Raw genomic sequence first — 5834 nt, forward strand, 5'->3', positions numbered from 1 at the left:
ACCAACTTTTGCTTTATTCTCTTATTGGCATATATGTTACATTTGTATACATTATAGGCCCAATAATACAATTATATACACAGTTTTATACAATTGCTTTTTAAATGAATTAAGAAAAGAAATGGGAAGAAATATACACTTATACTATCTTTTATAATTCCATAATTACCTTTACCAGTACTCTATTTTTTTGTATGTGTGGATTCAAACTACCATCTGGGGTCACTTGCTTTCCACCTGAAAAACTTCCTTTAGTATTTCTTGTAAGGCAGGTCTGCTAGCAACAAATCCTCTCCATTTTGTTTATCTGAAAATGTGTTTATTTTGCCTTCGTATTTGAACAAATAGCTTTACTGGATATAAGATTCTAGGTTGACAGGTTGTTGGGTTTTTTTTCTTCCTTTGAGCACTTTGAATATGTTATTCCACTGCCTTAAAGCTTCCATTGTTTCTGATGAGCAGTCAGTTGTTAATTTTATTGGGATCCCCTTGTAACCGAGGAGTAAATTTTTTTATTGCTGCTTTCAAAATTTTCTACTTGTCTTTGGCTTTCAACATTTTTACTATGACATGTCTGTTTGTGGATCTCTTTGTGTTTATCTTACTTGGAGTTCATTGAGCTTCCTAGATGTGTAGATTAATGTTTTCCAATAAATTTGAGAAGTTTTCAGCCATTATTTCTTCAAATATTTTTTCTGTTCCTTTCTTTCTCTTTTCTTCTCTTGGTACTCCTATTATGAGTATGTTGCTGTGCTTAATGGTGCCCCATATTCCTCTAAGGCTCTGTTCATTTTTCTTCAATGTTTTTTTCTCTCTGTTCTTCAGATTGCCTGATCACTATTGATCTATCTTGAAGTTCACTAATTCTTTCTTCTGCCAGTTCAAATCTACTGTTGAGCCTCTCTAGTAAATTTTTTCTATCAGATACTGTACTTTTCAACTCCAGGATTTCCATTTTTTTTTTTATAATTTATATATCTTTAGTAATATTCTCTATTTGATGTGACATTTTCATCATACCTTCCTTTACTTCTTTAATCATGGTTTCCTTTAGTTATTTGAACATATTTATAATAGTGACTTTGAAGTCTTTGTTTAATATGAAGTCTGGTCATTCTTACAGTCAGTTCTGTCACCTGCTTTTTTCCCAATGTATGAATCATACTTTCCTCTTTCTTCGCATGTCTTATAATTATTTGTTGGAAGCTGAGCATTTTAGATAATATATTGTAGCAAAGATGATCAGGTCCCAGTGTTCTCAGTGGCACCACTCCAAAGGTCAGCCTCCTTCCCATGAGTGGTGGCTGGGAGGTACAGGAGGGCCCCTACCACTCAGCTGCATTTGCCAGGAACTTAGCCTCAGTAACAAGTAGCTAAGGGGGCATGATGAGAAATGTTGACATCCTGCCCCTCCTAGAAAGCTAGCCTTCTGCTTAGGATCTGGGGAATGTGAGAGCTCTGTGTTCTTAGCTGCACCAATCTGGAGTGGAGTTTCCATCTTGCTGAGCTAGAAGGGAGGAGGGAAGGAGTAGGTCTTGGTTCAAATACTACAGACTCTCACTATTCTTATTGACTTTCAATTGATTTTCTTAAATAAATGTTTAATTATTTGCTGTATGCCCTTAAGGCCATTTCCAGAGACTTTAAATAGTGGCTCTTAAAAATACTTTCATCAGTTTCACCAGGGAACAGTTCTGTGGAGTGTTACATGCTGTCATGCTGAAAGGGGTAATTCTTTTTTTTTTTTTAATATATGTATTTTATTGTACTTTGGATGAAGCTTTACAGAACAAATAGTTTCTCATTAAACAGTAAGTACACATACTGTTTTATGACATTGGTTAACAACCCCACGATATGTCAAGACTCTCCCTTCTTAAACTTGGAGGACCATTTTTTTTTTTTTTGGTGAAAATATACATAGCCAAAGTTACACCATTTCAAAAGTTTCTACATGTACAATTCAGTGACATGGATTATATTCTTCCAGTTGTGCTGCTATTGTCACTATCCTTTTCCAAATTATTCCATCACCATTATCTTCAATTCACTGTCCCCTAGGCTTCCCATCAAACCTTATGAGTTGCTATTGTCAATTTGATCTCACATAGATAATTGTTTTTTTTTTTGTACCTTAGATGAAAGTTTGCAGAATAAATAGTTTCTCATTAAACAGTTAGTACACATACTGCCCTATGACAATGGTTAACAACCCCACAACGTTTCAACACTGTCCCTTCTCAACCTTGGGTTCCCTATCACCAGCTTTCTTTCCCCCTCCTGCCTACTAGTCCTTGTCCCTGGACTGCTGTGCCTCATTAGTCCCGTTTTGTTTTATGGGGCTGTCCAATCCCCGGCTGAACGGTGAACTTCGGGAGTGACTTCACCACGGACTAAAAGGGTGTCGGGGAGCCATACTCTCGGAGTTTCTCCAGTCTGTCAGGTGAGCAAACCTGGTCTTTTTTTGTGAGTTATAATTTTGTTCTACATCCTTTTCCAGCTCTGTCCAGGAACCTCTATTGTGATCCCAGTCAGAGCAGTCAGTGGTGGTAGCTGGGCACCATATAGCTGTACTGGACTCAGTCTGGTGGAGGCCATGGTAGCTGCGGTCCTTTAGTCCTTTGGACTAATCTTTTCCTTGTATCCTGTTCTCTTCATTCTCCCTTGCTCCTGAAGGGGTGAGACCAGTGGAGTATCTTGGATGGCTGCTCACAGGCTTTTAAGACCCCAGTCGCTACTCTGAAAGTGGTGATTCTTGTCTTTGATTTTTTTTAAATTGATCCATGATTACTGGTTTTATGTATTTTCCCTTTAGGCAAATGTCAAGGTAATGAATGGTATTGAATGTGAAATAAAACCATAATACCTTGATAGCCTGAAAGATTTCTATGAAAAAAGAACAATAGCTAATGGGTTAACATGGAAAGAGAATCATGTAAAGAACAAGGTATCTGAATGGTTGACTCACTGTGTCATGATGGACTACACACTTATCTTCTTTCTTTTTAAATATAACATGTATTGAAATGATATTTGATTGAGGTGATTTAGTCGTTATCATGCCAAATGCACCCATGGGGAAGCAGACCAACAACTTCTGGTTTGGTACAAAGGTTAAAAAAAAGTAATTCAGTCTCTTTTCCTCCTACGTAACCAAACAGTTTGGTATCCTTTTTGCTCCTTTTATTTCCCTCCTTTTCAGATAAAACTTTAGTAACCAATTTGTAAAATGGCTTGACTTATTCCACGGACTGACGGAGTGGCCAACTTTGCAGATACGTTTTTCAGGAAGACTTGTTATTTTAATAACACTGATTCTTTCCAGCAGTGATAATGCACTTCCTGGACAATGAGGTTTGAATAGTTCACAATAGGGGACTGAGATTAAATTTGAAGGGTTTACCTAGCTTCAAGGTTTATAAAACCTACTCTGTGTTTACTCCTTATCAGAGACAATCAAAATAGCATTCTATTTTAGCTCTTTTTTTCTCTTGATAAACCTTTCCTGAGGCCTCTAGCTCATATACTATTTTTTAAATCAGAGATTATCACTTCTCTAGTTGTTCAGGAGCATTACCCTGTAGTATGAGGTCATAAATTAATTTATCAATTATTTACTTTGCAGTCCAAGTTACTATTGACCATATGCTTGAAATAAATATCAACCAAAGCATATATATTAGTTGCAGCTATACTAGTAAGTACAACAAAATGCAAAAAAAATTCTCCAGAGACAAAGCCTCCTTTGGGACATATCTTGGCAGAAATAAAGCAGTATATGGCTTCCTAAGACTGAACACTAGAAACAATATGAGCATTAATGGTATGCTTTTTCCTGGATAATAAGAATGCACGTGCAGATAGCTAGGCAGGTAGAAGGACTTCATGCTAGTTACCTGATTATTGATTCTGAGATTTCGCCTTTGACCCATCAAAATCTCTATTTAATTTCTCTCAGAGTCAATGCTTAGCAAAAAAAAACAAAAAAAACAAAAAACAAAAAAAAAAAAAACTCAGTGCATTTTTTTTTTTTTTTAAATCTGATACCAGCTCAATTCCCTACTGAGAGCAAAGTCCCTGGTGAAGTGGTTAGTAGGCAACCAAACTCTCCAGAGAATTGCTGTTTCCTTCTAAAGATTTTTTGTTAATAAGGCTACACAAATCATCCTTTTATATGTTTTTGAAATAATAATTTGGCAACAAATTTCAATATTTTAAGATTCTGTTAATATGGCAACTGATTTCTTTCAGGCATGGCTTTGTTTCAGCCTCCAGAGCAGTACTAATTTTTATTATTTGCAATGCAAGCACTCACACAGAGAACTATAGGCTTGTAGTTACATTTAAAGTGAATATTATTTAAGTATTGAAGGGTATGGAATTATGTTCATTGAAAAATAATTAAAGTACAGAGACATAAAAATAAGTGGGTGGAAGTATGTGCAATACTAATTCAAGGTAATCACTGCATTATGATTGTGCTGAAGATTAGAGCAGAATATAATGAGATCTCCATTTAATTAGAGCACTTTAATTCTGAACCAGGTTAGAGGCAAAAGTACTTCTGAGAAGTGCTGACTCTTATTCTTACTATAGTAGCAGGTGTAAATGGTGTTCTGAAAAGATTATAATTTCAGTTTAGGGGTAGCTAGTGAGATGAGGAGGACAGTGGTGGTTCAGCGGTAGAATTCTTGCTTTTCATGCTGGAGACCCAGGTTCAATTCCTGGCCAGTGCATCTCATGCACCGCCACCACCACAAGTCTCTCAGTGGAGGCTTGTGTGCTGCTGTAATGTGGAATAGATTTCAGCAGAGCTTCTAGACTAAGATGGACTAGGAAGAAAAGTCTGGCGATCTACTTCCAAAAATTAGTCAATGAAAACCCTATAGATCATAAAGGTCCAATCTGCAACCGATCATGGGATGGCACAGGACCAGGCGGTGTTTCATTTTGTTGTGCACGGGGTCACCATGAGTCGGGGGCAGATGCGACATCAACTAACAACAGCAGTGAGATAAGAGAGAGAATTACAAATTCTTTCACACCATCACTTTGTTGTGTGTACACAGGATAGAGTCCATATGCTAGGACTCATGCAAGTAATTCTTGAGCAGCACACCCAAGTCTCTTCCAATCAACCCACATCAATCTCTTTACCTTAGTTCACATTATTCCTCCACAGGGACTTTCTGCTCTGGACAAATATACTTGGCCTTAGCACTGCAAATACATGAGCACTTCCTGAGCACACATATGTCAGGGCTGCCTAGTGCTGTTAAGACTCTGTGAAATGAGATCCCAGTTAAAACCATCCCAGGATCTAGGCAGTTATTCTGCCAGATTTTTCTGAGCTACTCTGGGTCTACCACCCTACCTCTGCATCTGACCACACCCTCATATTTCCAAGAGGCCTTAAATTCTGAGGCCTTAAATTCCTACTTCAGGCTTTCTTTTAGTGTGGCGCCATTCCTACTGCCAGCAGCCTCCTAGAAAGGCTGCCACAGTCATCTTGTATAGGACAATGATACCCTGTTCTGGCTCTCCTCAATCAATGCCCAGACTCTTTCTAACCTCCTGTTTCAGACCCTTTTCACCTTCTGGTTATGGTTCTGCACAGCCAAATCCATCCTTTCTTCTAATTCCCTTGCTTAAGCATCTTCCTCAAAATTCACTTCTACTTCTGAATTCCTCTAACTCATTGTCTGTGGGACTCACAATACAATTTGTGAGTGGTTTCTAAATTAATATCACTTACCTGTCTTCCCAATCATAATGTAAGCCCTCAGTGAGCGGAATTCCTTCAAGGCTCTTTGACTGCTCAGTGACTACCACAC

General features: G+C 37.8%; 1 non-coding gene across 1 annotated transcript; it reads left to right on the plus strand.

Annotated features, from left to right (window-relative positions):
- The first annotated feature begins 4665 nt into the window (after positions 1-4665).
- TRNAE-UUC (transfer RNA glutamic acid (anticodon UUC)) lies at positions 4666-4736 on the plus strand. The gene has a single exon. It is a non-coding gene; the product is annotated as a tRNA-Glu (tRNA).
- The last annotated feature ends 1098 nt before the right edge of the window (positions 4737-5834 follow it).

The sequence above is a fragment of the Trichechus manatus genome, unplaced genomic scaffold, assembly GCF_000243295.1.
Source record: "Trichechus manatus latirostris isolate Lorelei unplaced genomic scaffold, TriManLat1.0 scaffold00046, whole genome shotgun sequence".
Classification (NCBI taxonomy): domain Eukaryota; kingdom Metazoa; phylum Chordata; class Mammalia; order Sirenia; family Trichechidae; genus Trichechus; species Trichechus manatus.